General features: G+C 46.1%; 1 protein-coding gene across 3 annotated transcripts in view; it reads left to right on the top strand.

Annotated features, from left to right (window-relative positions):
• Positions 1 to 23,422, top strand: part of RGS14 (regulator of G protein signaling 14) — a 372,155-nt gene that overhangs the window by 181,162 nt on the left and 167,571 nt on the right. The gene's annotated exons all lie outside the window — the stretch shown is intronic.

Here is a 23,422-nt window from a genome sequence, read left to right as displayed (position 1 = left end):
GACCGAACTTAGTCCGGAAGGCAGTTTTCCATTCATCGCCTTCACGGACTCGTATGAGATGGTATGCCCCTCGGAGATCCAATTTTGTAAAAACCGTTGCATGCTTCAGTTGATCTAGCAACACAGGTATCAAGGGAAGAGGATACTTGTTCTTAATTGTACCCTTGTTGAGCGCCCTATAATCTACACAAGCGCGGAGGCCACCCTCACGTTTGGGAATGAAGAAGATAGCTGAGGAAGCAGGAGAGGAAGAAGGACGAATAAACCCCTTAGCTAACATCTCATCTATGTACTCCTTCAAATGATGTTCTTCTGGTTCGGACAAGGCATAGATGCGACAACATGGCAGAGTAGCCCCGGGAACCAAATCTATTCTACAATCGAACGAGCGATGTGGAGGCAAATCCCTAGCCCGTCCTTTGTCGAACACCTCGGCAAACTCTACATACGCCTCTGGAATCTTTTGCACGTCACACCTCAACCCATCACCCACAGCACAGGTTAAAGGAGTAACCCAATCCGTGGCTACCTTATAACAACCTTTCAGACAATAGACTGAATCTAGAGTCACAGTTCTTCGAAACCAATCAATCCTAGGATTGTGTGACTGCAACCAAGGCACCCCCAACACAATACCAAAAGAAGGGGCATCAATCAAATCAAATCCGAGGTATTCTGAATGGCCATTGTCACATATCATACACAAGGGTTCAGTCTGTTTAGTAATAGTACCAGAAGACAACTCAGTTCCATCTATGGCCCTCACAGGTTCGGGTTGGTCCTTCAGGATCCAAGGCACCTTTAATTGTTCAGCTAACCGGATATCCATGAAATTACCTGTGGCACCAGAATCCAATAATGCCGATACAGGGGCCCTATGACTGTTGGATATAACCAAACAGACGGTAATCATGAAATGTTTAGGGACTCTCTTTACTATACCAGAAATCTGATAGGATGGATTAAGTTTGTCTATCACCGAGTCCTCAGGGGGTTGTACACAAGCTACCACTTTCTTAGACGGAATTGAGGATGGTTTTACAGAACAATCCCTGGCATAGTGGCCACCTTGCCCACAATAAAGACACAGATTCTGAGAACGTCTTCTACTCTTCTCTTCGGCGGACAGGGGACGCCTCACTCCACCTATCTCCATAGGTTCTGGAGTTGTTCGGCCCTCTCCTGTACTCTTAACTTCCCTTCTAACAGGAGCAACTCTGGATAACTGAAAGCGGTTTTTCTCACCTCTCCCTTCCAGTAGTCTGTGGTTTAATTTTACTACGAGATCAATGAATTCCACACAGTCCTCAGGGGGATTCACCACCTGCGAAGCAATGTCCTTCAAGTCTTCTGACAACCCTTGATAGAACAAAGAGGTTCTTTTATCAACGGGCCAGTGGGTCTCCGATACTAAACGATTAAATGTAGACACATAGGTCAATAAATCCTGTTTCCCCTGTCTCAATTTTAACAACTCAGCATCACTGGCTTGCATAAACGCATGTTTCGCAAACAAACAACGCATCTGCTCCTTGAAAGCTCCATAATTATACAGAACCGGATCATCATTGTCCACCAAAGGTACCGCCCAAGAGGCAGCTGTTCCCGCCAAATAAGAAATAACAAACGCCACTTTAGAGGAGTCGTTTGGCAATGAAGCAGGACGACACATAAAGTGTAAATGACACTGATTCATAAACACACTGTATTTACTAGAATCGCCAGAAAACCTCTCCGGGACGGCCAACGGGACAGGGGTAGGAGTAGTAACGTTCACAGTTAAAGGGGGATTACTAGTACTAGCACTTGTACTCCTATCGAAATGGAAAGTAGCAGGCTGAACAACAGAGGATTTTCCCATTCCCCAAACTGGATCCTTACTTTTTCCTACACTCATTTCCTGTCGTAGCCCTTGATTCTCCTGTTGTAGTTCCTGCACTTTGACTTGAAGAGCATTAACAGCCTCCATCAATTCCTGCATCGTAGGGGCCCTCTCCTCTAGAACATTCCCATCCTCATCCATTCTCGCTCAGGTGGCGTAAAGTTCGTGGGCTTGGTTTTCTGTTGGATTTCTCCCCAACTGGACCCACACCACGGAAGCGAGGATGGCCCCACTCCTCTACCCCTATTCGGAACGTCACACGCCCTTTATATACAGCGTGGCAGCGGACCGAACAAAGGAAGAAGGTAGGAAAAACAAAACAAAGAAAGAGAAACGCCCAGGCTCTTTTTATGTCACAGCTAGATACACTCTGTACTGGAATCTAGGACAAGTCTTCTAACCTGCAGCATAAACAAGACAAGAAACAGAGAAGAGTACATGAGGTTATTCACAATCCCAGTGTCCTCCTACATGTATCCCCCTCCACTACCCTTAATACTGCCCAACACATCCCCTTTTTCTCCTTACCTGTGTGACATAGACGGCACTTCCAAAAGGGAGATGTGTGAAGTGTAGTCCCACAGGAATTGGCAAACAAACTCCCAATAGCGAGCGTTTAATTCAAAATAGGGGAAAAAGTCATGATTCTGACACAAAAAAAACCAAAAATAAGTAATGCCAGCTTATATTGCCGATATTGCTTTAACTCGATCCTACTTGTGGCCACAAACTAAAGCGCGTTCTTAATAAAACGCTAGAAGCAAACGCTTCGTGAAAATGTCCCAACTTTACATAACGATGCGAAACGGGTGCTCAAGAACCCGGAAATCGGCACCGCCGTAGCTCTCACGGAAACAAGGAAGAGCTCCAAAATCTCTCAAAAACTAACAATGAAATGTCCCAAGTCTTGGTTACACCTCCAAGACCAGAAGCGCAGCGTAAGTCTCTCGTTGCTCACAAATTGCGGGAAGGTGTTCCAGGCAATGGGTATCCGGACCGCGGAACGAAGCCTCGTTCTGCACAGCTCTGCTCTCCGCGGAGCAATGCCGGGAAAGAAAGAACGCACCCAACGGCATTAAAGTTAAATCCCCACAACTCGTTCTGGTAACGGACGAACTCCAACCAGGAAAGAAACCAAGCCCCGATCAATGGCACGGGCACCTAGTTATGGAGAGAGGAAGAAAAAGGGGGCGGAGGCTACCGAAAGGTGGACACAGAAAGAGGACACTGGTGCAGTCAGGCAAACAGATAACAGGAAAGAAAGAAAAGACTGCCTAATACCTAACAGAGAGTAGACAACCGTCTTCGACCGGCACCGGACGCGGCAGCAGCCAGCCTCATCAGGCCTGCCCAATGCATCATGCAGCTCCGGGCTGGTGGCGGCTGACTGTAACTGTTGCGCTGCTTGCACCGTCACGGTCGCGTGGCTGCAATAAAGCAAAAGTTTTAATCATGATTGTTGTCACAGTCACGGTGACAATGATCAAGATTACAATATTTGATTTATCATCCACCACGCCGGCCCGCCCAGTGCGCAATTAAGCCACCTCGCTCCTGCACTGAGGACGCTCATATGTGGGAACAGCCTCTCACAAACTGGAGGAACAAATAAATGTATGCAATCTCAATCAGGCAGAACCGGGCCGGGCCTTTTATGGTTACATTTGCTTTTAATCTGATTCCCGGCCGCCGGTCGCCTGTCCCCTCCTGACTGTGCCCAGCCCATGATGACCGCCCACCCCGAGTGGACCCGTGGTTGACGAACGGCACAAGGCAACTGAGTGACCACACACTCACCTGCGGGCGGCAGACAGACACAGAACTAGCCTGGACGAGGTGGGTAAGTCGCAAGCCAAACGCAAGCTATTAATTGCGCGAGGCTCGCCCTCAATGCGCATGACAGGGTCATGCGCATTGAGGTCAGACCCACCCTAAAGATCGCCCGCGCTGACGCAGAGACATCTGCGCAATGACATGGCAGTGGGTAAGGCACGTACCAGTGCTTTAAATGGGAAAAAATAAGTGCAGGTACTCATTAACATGAGCTAGCGGTGTAGTAAGTGGGTGGGGCTAAGGGAAAGACATGATGATACTTAACGACTTCTATAACAGTTGCACCACACAACAAAACACACGATAAATGTGTGTATATAAACAAAGCAGGTTAATATTACACAAAATGAAAGAGAAATGCGATATGTTAACATTTGCTTTTTAGGTTTCGCCTGGCCGTAGCACTGCGCAGCAGTGCTCGCGCAGGCGAAATCTTTTGATCCTACAGTATGGGGTTTTGTCCCGCCTCTCTTCCATTGGCTACCTCCATAAATGGAGGCTAGCCATTGGAAGAGATTGGTTGTCAATCACTCTTTCCCCGTCACAACGCGATTCGGGGGCATTTCCATGTCCCACCCCACACACCCTCCCTCTCGCCGAGGAGTTATTGTGCCGTTGTTGTGCCTTGTTCATGGTTGTTTCCTACAAACGAATCGCCTTTGAATAGTTTTATAACAAAACAGCATGTATTAGGAGCCTCGGAAGCTGCCATTCAATAGGATTCTGCCGGGGGATAGACATTTGTTGAAAAATCATGTTTAAATGGGAAAGGCTGCTTGTCCGTGTCCGTGTACGCCAGGCCTTCGTTCAGAAAAGAGAAAAACGTGAAAACAATGGAATGTTATAGCGATAGAAGCATTAGAATGAAAGTACTTCGCTGTTACTTATTCTACGCATTTTCTGGTGCGGTGGGGGATTGCTTGGACTTCTTTTGGTGGGCGTGTGCTTGCTTCTCACTTCTTTTCAATGGCGGTGGGGCTTGTTCTGGTTTTCAGATCTGGCCACACACTGCCGGTGTTCAGCTGAGCAGGCGCAGCGCTCTCTCCTCCTCCTCCTCCCTGGCCGCGAGACACCGGAAGCCGCCTCCCTGCAGCTCCAGGCGGCCCGACCCGGGGTGAGTGACCACGCTGGGCAGAGGGTGGGAAGACCGAGGGTTTGTGTGGCAGCGCCGTTGGTGAGGCACAGGCATCCCCGGTGACATGCATGGCAAGGAAAGATGCGCACTTGTCTCTACTTCTGCTGCACATGTAGGCTTTAGGACTTGTGGACAGCAGTGAGCTTGCACGTGTAGTAGCACGCAGGCTGCCACTGAACGACATGTCACCCGTTGACTTCAGAGGACGTTTGCATCTGTTACGGTCATTCTGCTCTTCATATATGTGGCCTCCAGGGAGGGGCAGGTCTACCCCTGGAGCGGATGTGCCGGCTCGGGCTCAGAGTTGCGCGGTCATTGCTTTGTGAAGACCCCATGCAACCCCCCTCCTTCCCCCATTGAGCTTTCCCCTCTGATAAACACTTGTCTCTTGGGACATAAAGGGCTTTCACGGATGACACGTGGAATTTCCTTGTGTAACGCCTGCCTGTCCGTGGTCTTGCTATATAGAAAAGTACACCAGTGGTTCTCCGAATTTCTGGATCACAGGCTTCCTAGGAGGGATACCTGGCTGGTAGTGTCTTAAGTGCAGGGCAGTTGGTTCAAAGTATGAGCCGTCGTAACGGCCAGGGACTCTGTTCCAAGGGGATGTAGGCGATAGTAACCGGGCACATCACCTCAAGCACTTATTTCATGTTCCCAGTAAATGGTATTTCCTTCTTAAGGGTCAAACTGACAAACCTTCTATTGGAATCAGTCATCTTTGGTTTCTGGAATTTGTATTTTTAGAATCATGTAAATAGTTTTGCCCTACACCACAGCAATACTAGATGTGATGTTATATGTCCTATTAGAGCACCATTTATTGTTTATTGACCAGAACAAAAAGTGGTTGTTGCTTCCTATATATCTAGGAGCACTGGCCTAACGGCCCCAAAGAATGTCCGAATTCTGATGTACACTGTCGGTCTGGTCAGTGTCTACATCGTTAAATGTTGATGTTTTAGTTTAACACGTATTCTATTGTTTCTGTATTGTGACTAGGGTGCGTGTGCTAGTTTCTGTGCTGTCTGCGGAATAGTTTTGTCTGGATGGGTCACTCTGTCCAGGCAGCTGCGGATGCTGCGTTATTGTTATTCATTCGGACCAATCTGGGTTAACAACACTGCCGAAGCCCTGCTCACGCGTTGTCATCGGTGCCTGGATCTACTTTCCCGTGGGTCGCAGCCGGTCGGTCGCCCCTTTTTGTTTTTTATTAATCTGTGTTTTTGTAAACACGGATGCTGAGAAGGGGCGGTGCACAGTGGGCTGCAGCATCACAGTCATGTGCTTTGTCTTGTTTTGGGGAATTACAGCATGGCTGCGGGCTCCGTCATGCTCACGCATCCACCTGACCAATGTATTTATTATCTAATGTCTGTCCGAGTACAGGAGCATCCAACCTGCCCGGTGTGCAGAAGGTAGCCGAGGTTATGGTTCCTCGTGCGCTTTGTTTTCCCACACAGCTTCTTTGGCGTTTAATAGAGATATACGTGTTGATGTTGCTTGGAGCCCGTCTGTATTCCTTTCGCGCACTTTGGCAGATATATTTTTGGGTTGGAGTGGTGTGCATTGTTGGGGGTACCGAGACCACTTTAATTTTTGTACTTGCTGTAAATTAATATCAAACATTATTTCGTGATTGCTTGACATGTTGCTTCCGTGCACATGTGTCAATGAGTAGCAATTTCAGGGCTTTAAGTATGATGGAAACACGGGGGGAGTTCTCTCAAAGGGGCGTGGTGGATGTAATTAGTGTGTGGCTTAAAACACGGAAATAAAAAATCTGTGCTTTTGGTAATTTGCTGATTCTGTCATTGTATCCAGATATATCATACAACACGTACCATTACACATCTAACAAGCCAGGACTATTGGCTTTGCCAATGGTTGTTAGTTGCATAAGATTAATAAGACACAACTATGGCTTTGTTGTATAGAATATTGAAAAGGCCTCAGTTCTGAAATGATGAGGCACAAATAAATATATTGCGTCTCTTTGAAGTTGCATCGAATCAGTGAAGGGTGGTACTGCTGCAGAGCTAAGATTTTTTTCCACCCTGAAGGTGAATGCAAAAATGTAGCCCAATAGCGACCCATCTCAGCATCTGATTTTTGGAACTGCCGGTGCTGAGCACAGACAGAACCTGGGCTACTTAAAGACCTGAGCAATTGTATAAACTGAGTAGTATACTTAAGATGAATATACAGATTCGTCGCATGGTGCTGGTTGATGCAACATGCATTAATACTTAGCTCGTTGAAGATGTCATCACATGTATTCATTCATAAGCTGATGAATGGATTATTGTGCTTTGCAACCAGGTTTTCCGGTCTTGTTACCACTGAGGTCCCATGCATCTGAAACTATTGTCTACTTAAAGCCCTGATCGTATGGTTGCCCAGTCCAATGTTCACTGTTAACACTTACAAGATTACCAATTTTCGTTTTGAAAGGGGGCTCTTGTGGGTAATGTAGAGCAGTGTTTGGGAGGGGTGCACTTACTCTTTGAGATGATTATGTGCGATATTTTAAACACCTACTGATGGCCTCATGAAAGTAAAGAAGCTTTTTCCAATAACCAATCCTAAATAGTCTTTCTACCGCAACCTACTGGCTCTCCCTCACTAGGGTCTTCACTTTCTTTTATATAGCCAGAAACTAATTATGGGGCTGATTGGTAAGACTGGAAATCCAAGTTTAGCATTATACCAAATTTACGAGAGATATAGCGGCATTTGCAAGAGATTAAGCTATTGGCATTGTAAATGACAATGCCATTTATTTATCTGTTTTCAAAACCAACACATAAATAAAAATGTTGTCATTTACAATGCCAATAGCTCTAACTTTTACAAAGGTGAGACTGTTGCATTGTAAATGCTTGTTTTGCAATAGTTACACCTTCTTAATGCCATACTGTTAAATGCTGTTGTTTAGCACAATACTATATATTTTTGAGCATGTGAGTAGGAAGAAACTGAAAATACCTCCACTACGAACCAAAGCTCTTATGGCGCCAAGCAAATGAAGCAAATCATCATGACCCTCCCCAGAAGATATTTCTTGTCTCTTCCATCGATCTATCCATTCATCCTACCATTTACCTGCTGATGTCCACCATTTACCCTTTACATTCTGTCGTCTATTCAGTTTTTCATCCATCATTCAGTTTTTCACCATTCTGTCTGTCCACCCTTCGTATCCAAACCTATCCATCCATCTTTAAACCCATCCATTCATCCTTTCACTTATCCATCTCTTTATCCACCCTTTCACTCATCCATCAATCCTTTCTCTCATCTATCCATCCACCCTTTCATTCCATCCACCCTTTCACTCAATCCCTCCTTTCATTCATCCATCATTCACCTTTTCATCCATTCCCCCTCACTTTCATTCACCCATCCAATCTTTCACTTATCCACCTATATCCACCCTTTTATCCAATCATCCACCCTCTTTCACCCATCCATTCACTCATCCATCCATCCATTCATACATCCACTCTTGCTTACTCATCTATCCACTCACTCACTCCCTCACTCACCCACCAACCCTCCCTGCTACAATATTTATGAACCTTTGTCACCGAGCAGACATGTACACACAAAGTGCCATCCATTTTTCTTACAAAAAACAAGCATACAAATGCAGGCAAATACACAAAAAAGCAGACAAACTAATGACTCCGGTATGTTAAAAGCCATGTCATACTCTTCATCATGGCTTTTTTAATTGCCACTACCAGGGGACTGCCATGATTCCTATGTTTGTGCAAATGCAGAGGATAGTGTGAATGTGGTTGACAGCACAGGGCCTGAATGGACCCCGTAGCTGCCAAGGTTTCAGATTGCTATGTGTGACATTTTCATTGTAATTGTGAGTGCCATTTCAACGACTATGAGTGACACTTTCTTTCTCGCTAGCAAAATTAAGCAAGTAAGACGAGGGAATCATATAAATATCAGAAAAAACATCCATTGGAGTATAGCTGCTAATGTTTCCGATTGCTTTTGTGTGACATTTTCATAGATTCAGTGGATTTACGAGAGTCAGGCAACAACTAGATGTGCAACATTTAGAGTGCCACTTTCTTGCGAGCATAATCATGGTATGAAGTCAATAGAAATAGACAAATATCAGAAATCATAATCATTTAAGCAACAAGGAAGTCAAACTCTGCAGTAGGTGCATTTGAAGCTCTTCAAATTTAAAAAAAATTAGCACCCTCCACCACAACCTCTGCTTTAGGTGAGACCAAACCACATATAACAAAGGTTTCTCTGTGACAAAAGCAGCAACCCACTGAGCTATCCACATACAATCAAGTACAATACAATATGCTTTTTTTGAAGGAGGCATATTAACCCTCTACGCTATTTAATGGTCAGAGTGAAAAGTGCTAGTGGAGAAAACTCTGACCTCTCTCCAGCAGGAACAATAATCACCTGACTTAGCAAGTCTAACTATGCTGAGAAAATAAAGGGTGCTGCTTCGTAGAGTCACTGTCAAGCAGGGATGTTAAACGCTTGGCACTACTAATAAATCACCAAAGCTGCTAGTTTAGAGAAAAGGTAGCACTGGGCTGGCGGTGAGTGTGGGGCAGAAGTTAGGCTCGGGGCTGGGCACAGCAATAGCCCATCATGTGGAGGGCAGGAGGAGGTGAGCAAGTGATCGAGTCTCGAACACCGGCTTCCTCCTTCAAGTCCATGTAGCAGGAGAATTCCTGGGTGCTCTGGGGCCCGGCTGGCAGGCAGAAAATGAAACACCCTGCCACAGCATGGGCGGCGACCACTGTGTGACAAGATGGGAGCCAGGTGCATCTAAAGGAGTGTTAGGAATGTGGGGAAACAATGGGCTGGCGGCGCTAGTTTTGAGCATATAATGTAATGTAATGATGTCTTGTAAAGCGCATGAATCACCCCACATGGGGTATCTCCGCGCTGTAGACCGCTGGGGAACACGTCCTGGCTTTCCCTGTGAGATGGTCCCTACTGGGTATCTCCAAGGTGAAACCAGGCATCCCCGGCGTATGTGGGGGGCCGTTGTGGAGATGAGGCAAGCTTATGCCCAGAGTTGCCAAGTGTGATCCCTGATTAGAGTAGGCACCGAGGCGAGAATTATCGAGTCCGCTGACCCTGGTCCATGACCCTGCCGCGTCGGGAATTGAACCCTGGTCCCGGGCCGTCCTCTCGTTCTGGTTCTGCCGCCTCTAACCAGTGAGCCACACCATAGCCTTCTATGCACAGACCGGGTAACTGAGGCATGTGGCGTTAGGAAGGTAGGTGCATCAGTGCAGAAAGCAGTTAGATTAGCGCTCCAGGGGCCACTTCGATCGCATCGTCTGGGCATTAACCCTCTGATCCAGAGACAGTACGGGAAGTGTGAGAATCCGCTCCTGATTATATGTCTATCTATGTATAAAGTGTTACCCTGCACAGAATTTTCCCTACCTGAAGTGCTGCGCTTTGAAAATCACAGTGCACACTGTAAAACAAATCTCGACCCTGCTCTGTCCAGCACAGCGTGACGGCGAGCACCAGACATTATTCAGATGAGCCCTGCTGAATAGCTCAGCAGGGGCTCCGATCAGGAGACAGAAGCGGCGCCTTTGCTCCCAGAGACACGTCCCACTCCTGCTCGCCACTGCGCCGGCACTCACAGCCACTAAGCCTACCTTTTCATGAGTACCGGTACTCTCCTCGGGCAGTAGAGAAGTGCCGGTACTCAGAGCGATAAATTTAGAAAGTGCCGGGACTCAGTACCGGTGAGTACCGGCCCATTTAAAGCACTGGCATGTACATTAATATATTACTGAGGACCTGACCTGGCGTGCCATATATTAATGCCATGATCACAGGCCTGATATCAATGATCAGGCCTGGCCCTGGCCAAAGAAATACTGCCAGTTTTGCTTTTTCCCCCCAAAGTAAGGTCGCTGACTACCAGAGTCAAGGCTCGGCCCCAGCAAAACTGGCCCCCTCTGATAAACCCGGCCCCCCACACCATCCGGCGTACCAGGGGATTGCCCGGTGTCCGATTTGATCAGCGTGGATCTCGCTTCACAGCTGCTGCACTTCAACTTCCATTATTGTGGTCACCATGGGACACTGTGTGCCTTTTTCAATTTAATTCTGCATGTTGGCAAAAATAAGCACCCACAAACGTGTATGTGACGAGCAAAAACCACTTCACAAATGAAGACACACGTTTTCGACTGTGAAAAATAAAACACATTTTTTAGGCGTTAATCCTCATGTGGCATGCATAGTTTTTGTATCTAACACGTTTAGGATCTACGGCAAAAAAAACAACAAAAACAGTGCAGAGGCGGAGTAGAGGTCAGAAGAAAAAATGTACACATTTATTTTAAACAAAAGCTTCCCACTTTATTGAAAAGTGCTTTTTTTTTGCATCAAAATCTGAATGAACATATTACACTCAGTGCGATACACGCTTTTCACGGCTGCTCAAAAACAACCTGGATTTTAGTCCCAAATCCTAAATCTCCCATTTTAAAGTCCACAACGCCCACTAGATGAGAGTGTAGAATCTCTGTCTCTCTCTCTCCCTCTCTCTCTCCCTCCCTCTCTCTCTTCACTTCTCAGATGAACACACACGCTTTCTATTTTACATAGTACTTTTGCCCTAATTTATGTGGCAGTACAAAAGGGGGTGGTGATGGAAGGAGCATCCGAATCAATCAAACACTCACACCCAGTCAATAGATCTGGGGTTAATCCATCACCGTTCTTTAGCCCACTCTGCCACCCCAGTTCAGACTTGGCTATATGCAAATCAGTCTAACCCTGTGCCTCATGGGAACAGTCCAGCCCGAACTGCCAAGCCATGTCTTCCCTGGACCGGAAACAGGCTTCCGAGGACCGGTTTCTGGCATTCCAGCCGTCTTCAGCCTGTTGCTTGAATCCAGTGGCAAAGTGAGCAAGGGACTCATGTCTGAGCATACCCTGCCACACTTATGGCGGCCAAAAGCGGTACAAAAGGGGGTGGTGATGGACGGAGCATCCGAATCAATCAAACACTCACACCCAGTCAAAAGATCTGGGTTTAATCCATCACCGTTCTTTAGCCCACTCTGCCACCCCAGTTCAGACTTGGCTATATGCAAATCACTCTGACCCTGTGCCTCATGGGAACAGTCCAGCCCGAACTGCCAAGCCATGTCTTTCCTGAACCGGAAACAAGCTTCCGAGGACCGGTTTCTGGCCATGTCTGAACTGGGGTGGCAGAGTGGGCTAAAGAACGGTGATGGATTAAACCCAGATCTTTTGACTGGGTGTGAGTGTTTGATTGGTTCAGATGCTCCGTCCATTACCACCCCCTTTTGTACTGCTTTTGGCCACCATAAGTGTGTCAGGGTATGCTCAGACGTGAGTCCCTTGCTCACTTTGCCACTGGATTCAAGCAAGCCGGGCTGAAAACGGCTGGAATGCCAGAAACCGGTCCTCGGAAGCTTGTTTCCGGTCCAGGGAAGGCATGGCTTGGCAGTTCGGGCTGGACTGTTCCCATGAGGCACAGGGTCAGACTGATTTGCATATAGCCATGTCTGAACTGGGGTGGCAGAGTGGGCTAAAGAACGGTGATGGATTAAACCCAGATCTTTTGACTGGGTGTGAGTGTTTGATTGGTTCAAATGCTCCGTCCATTACCACCCCCTTTTGTACCGCTTTTGGCCACCATAAATGTGGCAGGGTATGCACAGACGTGAGTCCCTTGCTCACTTTGCCACTGGATTCAAGCAAGCCGGGCTGAAGACGGCTGGAATGCCAGAAACTGGTCCTCAGAAGCTTGTTTCCGGTCCAGGGAAGGCATGGCTTGGCAGTTCGGGCTGGACTGTACCCATGAGGCACAGGGTCAGACTGATTTGCATATAACCATGTCTGAACTTGGGTGGCAGAGTGGGCTAAAGAACGGTGATGGATTAAACCCAGATCTTTTGACTGGGTGTCAGTGTTTGATTGGTTCAGATGCTCCCTCCATTACCACCCCCTTTTGTACTAATTTATGTGGCATGCATATGTTACGAATTTTTTGCTTTTAGACCATTTTTGCAGAAGAAATTCAATACAGAGGTGCTGTTGCAGCCGCCATAAGGATCGACCTTTTGTTCCTTACAAATTACAGTTTGGGGATTGTTAGCGGAATACAACAGTATTTTATTGACTCACACTAGACTGCTAAATTAAAAAAAACTTTGCTTTACTGACTCTACTACTCACAATTTCAAAATTGTAATTGCCCCACATGCTTCACTGAACACCCTCTTCATGTTGAATGAGTTATTTATCCCCATCATTATGTCTGCTTTGGGAGGAAGTGTGCCTATTTTAATCTTGTTTTTGTTGTTGTCTCGGTTTTGTAAGTATTACAGACTACAAATCATTAGAGGATATGTTATGTAACGTCGCACAAGGTAATTAACTTTATGGCTTCATGCCTTTCAAAAACCCAAATACCCAAATGCAGCTCGTAACTACGATAGCAATCTTTACTGGCATGCTAATGTATTGCCTCGTATATTCATGCAGGTCCGTTGCAAAACAAAACCGCATGTACTCTTCTTTCTTAGGCCATCTCTGGTTCCATCCTGGCGCCTGCTTCAGACCGAAGGTTTGCGTCGGTGACAAGCTTTCACTTTGCTTAAAATGTGTCCAAAGGCTACACTCACACTATAGTGTTCTACAAATACATGTACCAAATCTTTAACCTTCTTTTTACTTCAAACTGGTCAAGTCGGTAATTCAATATTCTTACTCCTCTAGACGGTGCTGCTAGCTGCTTCTATAGTTCCGTTGGTAACTCCTGCATTCTAAGTCCTCTAGGCAGTGCTGCATCTGTGTCTCTGTTCCCAGTGGTACTTCCTCATTCCTTGACCTAGAGGCAGTGCTGCTAGCTGTGTCTCTGGTCACAATAGTAATTCATCATTCTAAATCCTCTAAGCAGTGCTGCAACTGTATGTCTGTTCCCAGTTGTAATTCCTCATTCCTAGTCCTAGAGGCTGTGCTGCTAGCGGCTTCTCTGGTCCCGTCGTTAACTTCTCCATTCTAAGTCATATAAGCAGTACTGCTATCTGCTTCTCTGGTCGAGTAACTCCTCCATTCTCATTCCTCTAGGCTGTGTTGCAACTGTGTCTCTGTTCCCAGTAGTAATTTCACATTCTTACTCCTTTAGACAGTGCTGCCTCTGCGTTTCTGTTCCCAGTGGGAATTGCTCATTCTTAGACCTCAAGATAGTGCTGCTAGCTGCTTTTCTGGTCCTGTCTGTAATTCTTCATTGTAAGTCCTCTAGACAGTGGTGCTAGCTGCTTCTCTGGTCCAGTCTGTAATTTTTCATTCTAAGTCCTCTAGACAGTGCTGCTAGCTGCTTCTCTGGTCCCGTGGGCAATTCCCACATTTTAAGTCCAGTAGGCAGTGCTGCAGCTGTGTCTATCTTCCCAGTGGTAATTCCCCATTCTTACTCCTCTAGACATTGTGGCAGCTGCATTCTCTTTTCCCAGTGGTACTGACATATTCTAAGTCTTCTAGACAGTGCTGCTAGCTGCTTCTCTAGTCTCATTGGTAATTCCTCATTCTAAGTCCTCTAGACAGTACTGCTGCTGCTGCTTCTCTGGTCCCCTATATAATTCCCATGTTTTACGTGCTCTAGGAAGTTCTGCAGCTGCTTCTTTGGTCCTGTCAGTAATTCTTCATTCTAAGTCCTCTAAATAGTGCTGCTAACTGCTTCTCTGGTCCCATTGGTAATTCTTCATTCTAAGTCATCTAGACAGTGCTTTTACCTGCTTCATTGGTCTCATCAGTAATTCCTTATTTTAAGTCCTTTAAACGGTGCTACAGCTGCTTCTCTGGTCCTGGTGGTAATTCCTCATTCTAAGCCCCTAGGCAGTGCTGCTAGCTCCTTCTCTGGTCTCTGTGGTAATTCCTCATTCTAAGTCTTCTAGACAGTGCTGCTAGCAGCTTCTCTGGTCCCCGTGGTTTTTCCTCATTCTAAGTCCTCTCTAGCTAACTGCTACTCTGGTCCTGTCTGTATGTAATTCCTCAATTTAAAAATTCCAGATCATTCTGCTAGCTGCTACTCTGGTCCCTTCGGTAATTCCTCATTCTAAGTCTTCTAGACAGTGCTCTACTCTGGTCCCATCGGTAATTCCCCATTCTAAGTCTTTTAGACAATGCTCCTACTCTGGTCTTGTTGGTAATTATTCATTCAAAGTCCTCAAGACAATGCTGCTAGCTGCTTCTCTGGTCTCATTAGTAATTCCTCATTCTAAGTCCTCTACACAGTGCTGCTAACTGCTTCTCTGTTCCCGTCTGTTATTCCTCATTCTAAGTAATTTAGACAGTGCTCCTACCTGTTTCTCTGGTCGGTAATTGCTTATTATAGGTCCTCTAAACAGTGTTGCAGCTGCTTCTCTGGTCCCAGTGGTAATTCCTCATTCTGTGTCCCAATAGTGGCCCCTGGAGGGAGTTCTGGGGGGCGGTGAGTCAGGGCTGGGGAGTGGCAGGGTGGTGGGGGTAGTAAACACCATTTTGTTTTTGCCACCTCGCTCCATCAAACCCTTTGAACCACCCCCAACTTCAAAGGCACATTCCAGTATAACAACTGGTGCCATACTTCATCACCTGGTGAGATACGCTTATTGAGATTTAGAACCTGAGAACCTGGACTACGTGGTGCACACTGCCAGAGACTCTGTTGTGCACAAGGAGGATTACTGCTGTTGAAAGGGACCAAATGCCCTTTCTGAATAGTGGCTGGCCTGGGACGACTACCTGCTGCTGTGTGGCACCCTGAAGTGTACTCTCCAAGGGCTAGTTGAGCTTGCCTCCTGTTCTTTCAGAGGTCTCCAGGACATCAAAGATCTCCTAAGAGGGACCTACACTGTCTACCTGTGACACCTGAAGCACAGTGCTCTCTCAAGTGCACATATCGTCTTCTGGATTCCACCTGGTAGCACAGTGTGGGCGTGGAACTAAGAAATTTGCCTTGCGACCGGATTGCTTTGTGTGGAGCCCAAAGTCTGGCCTGCATCTAAGGAGTGTGACCCTTTGATTATGGGGACCTTGGAATGCATAAATGTAAATGCCAGAATTTGTATAGCGCACAGCTACCTCCGGAGTGGTGTCCTGGCGCTGGGGGCCGTGGGGAAGATTAAGCAAGCTATTGCCCAGAGTCAAATGGTGCTGGGCTAACCTGATGCCGGAGCTGGAGATCGAACCGTGAACCCTGTGGTCCGGAGTCAGGCATGCTTGTCCGTTTTAGAGTAGAAGGTTCTCAAGAAATAGGAGCTTAAGAACTGTCTTATCTTTTTACAGGACTGAACCCCCGCGGTCCTGAGGAGAACCCCCAAAATAAGGGGCTTCGAAACGCGTCGACCCTTCTATTTGTTCACGGCCATTCCTGAGAGACTATTGTTTTGTCAAAAAAATATGAAATTGTAAAATGGTTCGGATGGCTTGGTAGATGACAGTGTTTCTGTCATCTTTAGTAAAACATATTAAAGTAAATTAGTACCCCACCACTGATTAGCTTAGGTTCTGCTGAACCTGTGTGAGGTTACTTCACGCTTGTCTTTTTTCCTTTTTGCTTTGCACTTATTTTTCCCTCATGTTGTGTATTTGTATGTTACATGTTGAATATAGGCATCCCTCACTTTGAATGTCAGATAAAGATGTGTGAAAGTTTCACTGTGTGTATGGGAATGATTAAATGAATCTGTTTCTGCACATGATCCTTCTTTGAAATTGAGCCTTCTGTGTCACTCGTTTGTTTTACACAGTATGTATTAACACAAATTCTGTCCTCTCTTGCTCACTTTTGTAGAATCAAAATATTTTAAATACAGTGTGATAAAAAAATTATCCATGAATTAACAAAAAATAAAAAGATTAAGTCTGTCACAATTTGTATTGTGGTTATGCAACAAATGTTTAATGTCTTTGTGCATTCAAAAAGTGGTCAAACTAATGGGCAGTACTGACACCTCTTCCACTGCATAAGCATCTTGTGGGTGGTGAATGAATACACCGGTTGCAGGTCCCAAGTGGCCTGCTTCATTGATCGAGCCTCATCTCTCTTGTGCGCCATGCAGATTGCAGATCATTGTGTGCGGTCTCCGATTCACAGGTTGAGGCCCTCAGAGGTGGGGTCGTAACCGTGGTAGAGCCTCATTCTACCTTGTGAAGCATTGCTGAACTTGCGTCTGTGCGTGAGACCAGAACTGTCTGGTATGACCAAGATTGATGTGCACTGGACGTTGTGCCTCATTTCCAGGGTGAAAATTGCAAAAAACACAGTTGATGGACAGAATGCAGAACAATGTCTTACATTCACCCCAGTACAAAGATCTGGGCCTAAATCCATCGTTTTTTGCACTCCACACCACCCTAGGTCAGACAATGGCTATATGCAAATCAGCCTTGACCCTGTGCCTCATGGGAACAGTCCAGCCCGAACTACCAAGCCATGTCTTTCCTAGACCGGAATCAAGCATCCAAGGACCGGTTTCTGGCTATCAGACTTCTTCAATGTATGTAGCCAGGGATCGCAAGATCACAAGGACTCGAGTGCGCACTAACTAAAAAATGAATGTTTCAAATTTTATCATTTGCCTTATATTTAATTCAGAAATGTTCTATAGCTTATTTCATTTTAGATTCAAACGAATAAAGCATAATTCATTGCAATATATACATAAACAATATACAATTAGTGCCTTTCATAATACATTTTTTTCTAAACAATTTATACACAACACAGTTTTAGTTCACAACCCAATGCATTTCGGGGTTTGCACCCCTCCGTCAGGGGCCTATAGAAGAAGAAAGAAGAAAGAAAAAGGAAACCCAATTAGTTTCGATGCTAAAAGGAAAGTTAATCTATATTGAACTGATAGGTATTGAATTCTTACCTAACTAACTGGTTGGAATGTGAATTACGTGTGATAAAAATTTCTTGTAGAATCTGAAAAGATTATTATAATGTCATAAGTTTATATACTGCAAGCTTATAAAAAGCACAGTACTTGGTAGTATATTGACACCACGTTACCTTAGTTTCCGGAGGTTGAAAACTACTATCTGTGGAAAATTACAAAAAAATATATGTGTCTAATCAAAAAGCTGTCACTTTTGTGTATATCTTAAACAAACCAAAAAGGTTTGTTTACCGTTTAAATTAACGCTCACCTGTAGTTCATTGACTTTAAACAGTAACGTTGATGGGATCTAGTGAAATGAGAAAGTGAAGACCATGAAAGGCCAATCTTTTATGGTATAAAATTCAGAGATTCTGGTCCGAAATAAACGCGAAAGTTTTTGTTTACCTGCGAGCCTTTTGTCAGTTTTTCAGGGTCTCGCTAGATTTCCGCATTCTCCCGCTCTACACAAAATGAAGAGAAGATACAGTGCCCGTTTAGTGCTTGGTAATGAAAAACCGACTCTCCTCACGATAAAACGTCTCCTTCACAGTTGCGCTTACCGGAGACTTGAAAGAGGTGGCGTTGTAACGGCGTCTACCTTCGTGGTGTATTCAGGAACCTCTAGTCCATTATTTATTTTAGTGCGACGAACCCGATCTCAAAATAAAAGACGGACTTGGACTCAAAAGTGCGGGCGCCATATTGAAGGGGGTGCTTTCTTAAGTTATTTTCTCTTAATACTAGAAATACGAGTATTATAGAGATATTTCGAGCCACTCGTGGCCAACTTATCTTAGGGTGATGAATGCATTATTTTAAATTCTTAGTAACTGAAAAAAAAGGGACAGAAAGAAAGAACAAGAAAAAGACATAGTCAATATCAAAAAAATTACAGACATTGCGCAATTTTGTGTCCTCAGCAGAATATTGACTGTAAATCAATAGTTAATTTCCTCCGTCTAATGATTATACCACGTGTGATCTCACTAATACTAAGTGCCACTATGCAAATGACAACCCTCGAGTGATCGGCTATTAATTCTAGCCTGTACTTAAAGAAAACATATCATATCTAATTTATCATTAAGCCCATCCGGGACTACTGTCTGCAATTTGCGAATCCAATATATTTCTCTCCTGAGAAGGATTTTGGCATTGTCCAACCCTAGACGCTGCGGAATTTGTTCTATGATCTGAAAACGAACTTGTGCTATAGTGTGGTTCTTCTCAATCCAGTGTCTGGCCAGTGGCGAGGTTATATTTTTGTTGCGGATTCTACTCTTATGTTCTGCTAAGCGTATTTTCATTTTCCTGTCGGTTTTGCCGACGTACAGTAGTCCACATGGACATTTTATGGAGTATACTACATGTTCCGCATTGCAATTTGCCGAGTGCCTAAGCCCTATTTGTTCACCTGTTTTTGGATGAGATAGTTTGCTGCCAGTGATTACATTATTACAGTTCTTACAGTTGTAGCATTTAGTTGTGCCTTTAGGACTAGATGTTTCTAGTATCATGTCGTCTGGTCTATTCAATAGTTCTTTAATGTTTCTTGACCTTGAGTATGCAAAAAGCGGTTTCTGTTCATAAAGATGGTTGAAATCGCTTTCCATTTGTAAGATGTCCCATCTTTTAAGTATCGTCTTTTTGATTTCTCTTGTTGCTGTCGAATACTTTGAGACGAATACCATTCTCTTTTTTAATTCTTTGGTCTTTTTTTGTAGTAATTCTGTCCTTGGAATCGTTTTTACCTTTTCCATTTGCATGTCAATTAACTTTTCGGGATAACCTCTTTTGAGATAGCATTGCTTCTGTCTTTCAAAACTCATGGCACATTGAGCATCATCCGATGATATCCTTTTTATTCTCATGAACTGAGACACTGGGAGGTTGTTCTTTAAAGTAGTTGGATGAAAGCTTCCATACTGAAGTGCTGTGTTTTTGTCAGTTGGTTTCTTATAAAGTTCTGTCTTTATCCTATTCCCTTCAATTTTTACTTGCACGTCCAAGAAAGGAAGTGTGGTGGTACTGATTTGGCTTGTGAATGTGATCCTCGGATTAATTAGATTTAGACTTTGTATGTTACGCTTAAGGTCTTATATAGGTTTCTTCCAGATAAGGAAAATGTCGTCAATGTACCTTTTATAGTACAGAATGCCAGTTTGCCACGTTATGTCTTCTAGAATGTATTCCAGTTCAAATTTTGCCATAAAAATGTTTGCGTAGACACACGCCCCTGGAAAACCCATGGCAGTTCCGCTTAGTTGTGTGAAGAACTCAGTTTGCCACACAAAGTAACTGTTATGTAAACAGAACTCTAATAGTTGCATAATTAGATACTTTGTTTCTGGTGGTTTATCCATTCGCAGTAGTGCCCATTCTATGGCTTCAAGGCCCATTTGGTGCGGAATCGATGTGTAAAGTGACACAACATCTATTGTGCACAAAACCAGGTTTTCTTCAGTTTGTAAATCCATTGAAGTTACACTTCTTAAAAAGTGTGAGGTATCCTCTAAGTATGTTGGCCAATCCTGCATGAAAACTTGCATATGGGCATCAATATATATGCCCAAGTTTTCGAAAATTGAGGAACATCCTGAAACAATAGGTCTTATTGGCGGATTCTGTAAACATTTGTGTATTTTGGGCAAAAAGTATATTTTCGGTCTCCTTGGGTATAATTGCCTTAAATATCTTTTGGTTGCAGTAGTAATCCACCCTAGTTCTTCCGCTTTGTCCAAAATACTATCCAAAATGTTTGCAATCTCATTTGTGGGATCTTTTGGCAATTTCGAGTAAACTTCAGTATCCAAGACATGTTCATTGCCTTTCTTTATGTAGAACTCTGAATCCATAATAACCAGTCCTCCTCCTTTATCCGCCTTCTGCACAATTATATCCTCATTGTTACGAAGGGTGCGTAAAGCGCTCAATTCAGCTCTTGTCAGGTTTTGTAGTTTGCTCTTGTATTTAATTTTCGTCATATCCGCTTTAACAAGGGTTTCAAATAAATCCAAACTCTTGTGTGATACTGGCGCCATAAAACTACTTTTCGGTTTGAATTGTTGTTCTGTGTTTTCAGATGTCTCTACTGGATTCAGGATGGTGAAAAAGTATTTTAATCGTAGAATCCTCATGAACTTGAAGAATGATACCTCTGTCTCCAATTCATTGGTGTTGGACAGGCCACATGAAGGGCCGCTCTCCCCCGGCCCAACCAGGCCCGAGTCCAGGCCCACAAGTACCACACACCACCATTGCACGTCCTCTGTCCCCTCAGGGACCCCTGCCCTCGAGCATGTCAACCTTGTGGGTCCGATCCACTGCCGGCCCTCGCGCCCATCCTGGGGCGCCATCTTGGACCCTCCACCACGAGGCCGCCTGGCCCCCGATCGACCTCAACCCTGGGCCTGGCCCGGCCTCAGACATCCCGGCACCACCATCCACCCAGGAGGTGAGCGGGCTACTTGGCAAGTCAATGGGAGAAAGAGGTGTCGATGGCTCTCCCCCGCCAAGTGCCGCTCGCCCATCGCCTCCCCGGGCGCCGGCTCCACCCCCCTGCTGGGTGTCTGGACTCCCTCATCCCGGACCTCCCGACCTCCAAGTGCGAGGGTCCGGACATCAAAGCACACCAGCCCTATAACTGGGGCAGCTCCAGAGCAGGAAGGCAGTTGTATCTTGGAGTCGAGAGACGCAAAGAAGAACTCATCCTTGACGGACTACTGGCGCTGCTGTAGCTCTGTCTTGTGCACCATCGTCTGGCCTGCTGGTGCTGCCGCAACCTTCGTAAACTTCATATCCTTCATCGTCGTCGGGACCTGCTGGCGTGGCCGCGGACCGTTTGTAACCATCATCTTCATCGGGACCTGCAGGCTCCGCCGCGGACCGTCGTTTCCTTCGTCCATCTCGGGACCTGCTGGCTCCGCCGCGGCCCGATCATCTAGAATGCCGAGCTCGAGGATTGAGAGCTATTTTCATCTTTTTGGTAACAAGACTGTCCCGCTACCCTTTTCCCAAACCAGAGACTAGAATCGAGGGGACCCCTGAGTCCAGACCTCCTTGTACCATTCCATCGTAAACTTAAAGAATTGCCTATAAAGTCTCGTTGAACTTTAACCTTGTGTGGTGTCCGTCTGTGGGGGGGAAGTTACTTGTCTGTACGATCGCTGGAGACGGCTCTCCCCGGAGACCTCTCCCCTTATCCTCGGCCGACCCTCCCGGTCCGTCTAACATTGGTGGCCAGCGGCGCGATCCGAATCACCGCATAAACGTACAGAGAGTAGCTCACCCCACGACGAAATCACGATGACAACTAAAGAAAGCGGATCAACCGAGAAGTTCCAGATGGAGAAATTGGATGAGTACAGCCATCGTGAACTAAAACAATTCTGCATCGAACTAGGTATCGCTACCACCGGACTAAGTACCAAAGACGATTTTAAGCATGCCCTAGAGTCTTGGGCAGAAACCGGGGCCGCTGGAACCCCCGATCAGAGCACCGCAGCAAAAACCACCACGGCCCCTGAAGAGCAAAGAACGGGTCTCTCGCAAGACGAGATCCAGGAAAGAGAAAAAACCCGACTACACGAGCTGGAAATGGCCCGACTCAAAATGGACGTTGAGCTTAAGTTGGCCGAACAAAAAATCAACTTAGAGCACCTGCGTCTCCGAGAAGAAAGAGAGGAGAAACAGAGACAAAGGGAGCTCGAGGAAAATAAACTAGCGTACGAACACGAGCGGAACCTAGCTGAGATCAACCTACGCAAGCAGAATAAAGGAGTAGGGGTGCCCGAGCAACCCCACTCCCCAGGGGCAACAGAGAAAAAGGTACACATCCCCAAGGATGTCGTTCGAGAATACTTCAGAGAGGACGACATCCAGCAATGGTTTAAGGCCTATGAAATCGCTATGACTGCACACCGGATCGATAGAAGCGATTGGGGAGCCGGTCTATGGGGGAGATTCCTCAATGAGGGCCGCGATGCCCTGCTACAGCTCCCGGACCACCAGATGACCTCCTATGACCATATGAAAGCTGCACTCCTCACCCGCTATGGCCTCACACCCGAAATGTACCGTCAGAGGTTCCGAGACTGCACCCGCATCCCGGGTACAACTTGGGTGGACTATGTAAACTACTTTAGCCGAGCCTTCGAGGGCTGGATCAAAGGAAGCAACGTCACAACCTACGAACAACTGTTTAATCTTATGGTATGGGAGCATCTGTCGAACAATTGCTTCATTGAACTCCGCCAGCACCTCCTCGACAGCAAGTTAACGGATCCCCGGCAGCTCGCAGCCGAAGCTGACCGGTGGGAGATCACCAGAGTGGGCCGGAATGGGTCCTACGAACAGAACCGGAACAACAATGGTCAGCACCGTCCCCGAGGGGGAGGAGGGGGCCAAGGACGAGGAAGAGACAACGCCCCGGTCGCCCCCGCTACCAGCACCACCCCCCCGGCCAACCGGGGCAGCACCCCGGCGCGACCGGGTTACCGAGCCAATGTTACGTGCCATCGATGCCAACGAGTCGGCCACTATGCGAACGACCCAAACTGCCCCCAGTACCAGAGCCCAAGACCCCGCCAAGTAGCCGCTGCTGCTCTAGGGGAGGAACAGATCACAGAGGAACAAGAG

The sequence above is a fragment of the Lissotriton vulgaris genome, chromosome 7 (genome assembly GCF_964263255.1).
Source record: "Lissotriton vulgaris chromosome 7, aLisVul1.2, whole genome shotgun sequence".
In the NCBI taxonomy this organism is placed as follows: Eukaryota; Metazoa; Chordata; class Amphibia; order Caudata; family Salamandridae; genus Lissotriton; species Lissotriton vulgaris.
Note: the sequence above shows the minus strand (reverse complement) of the source record. Positions and strands in the feature narration are given on the sequence as shown.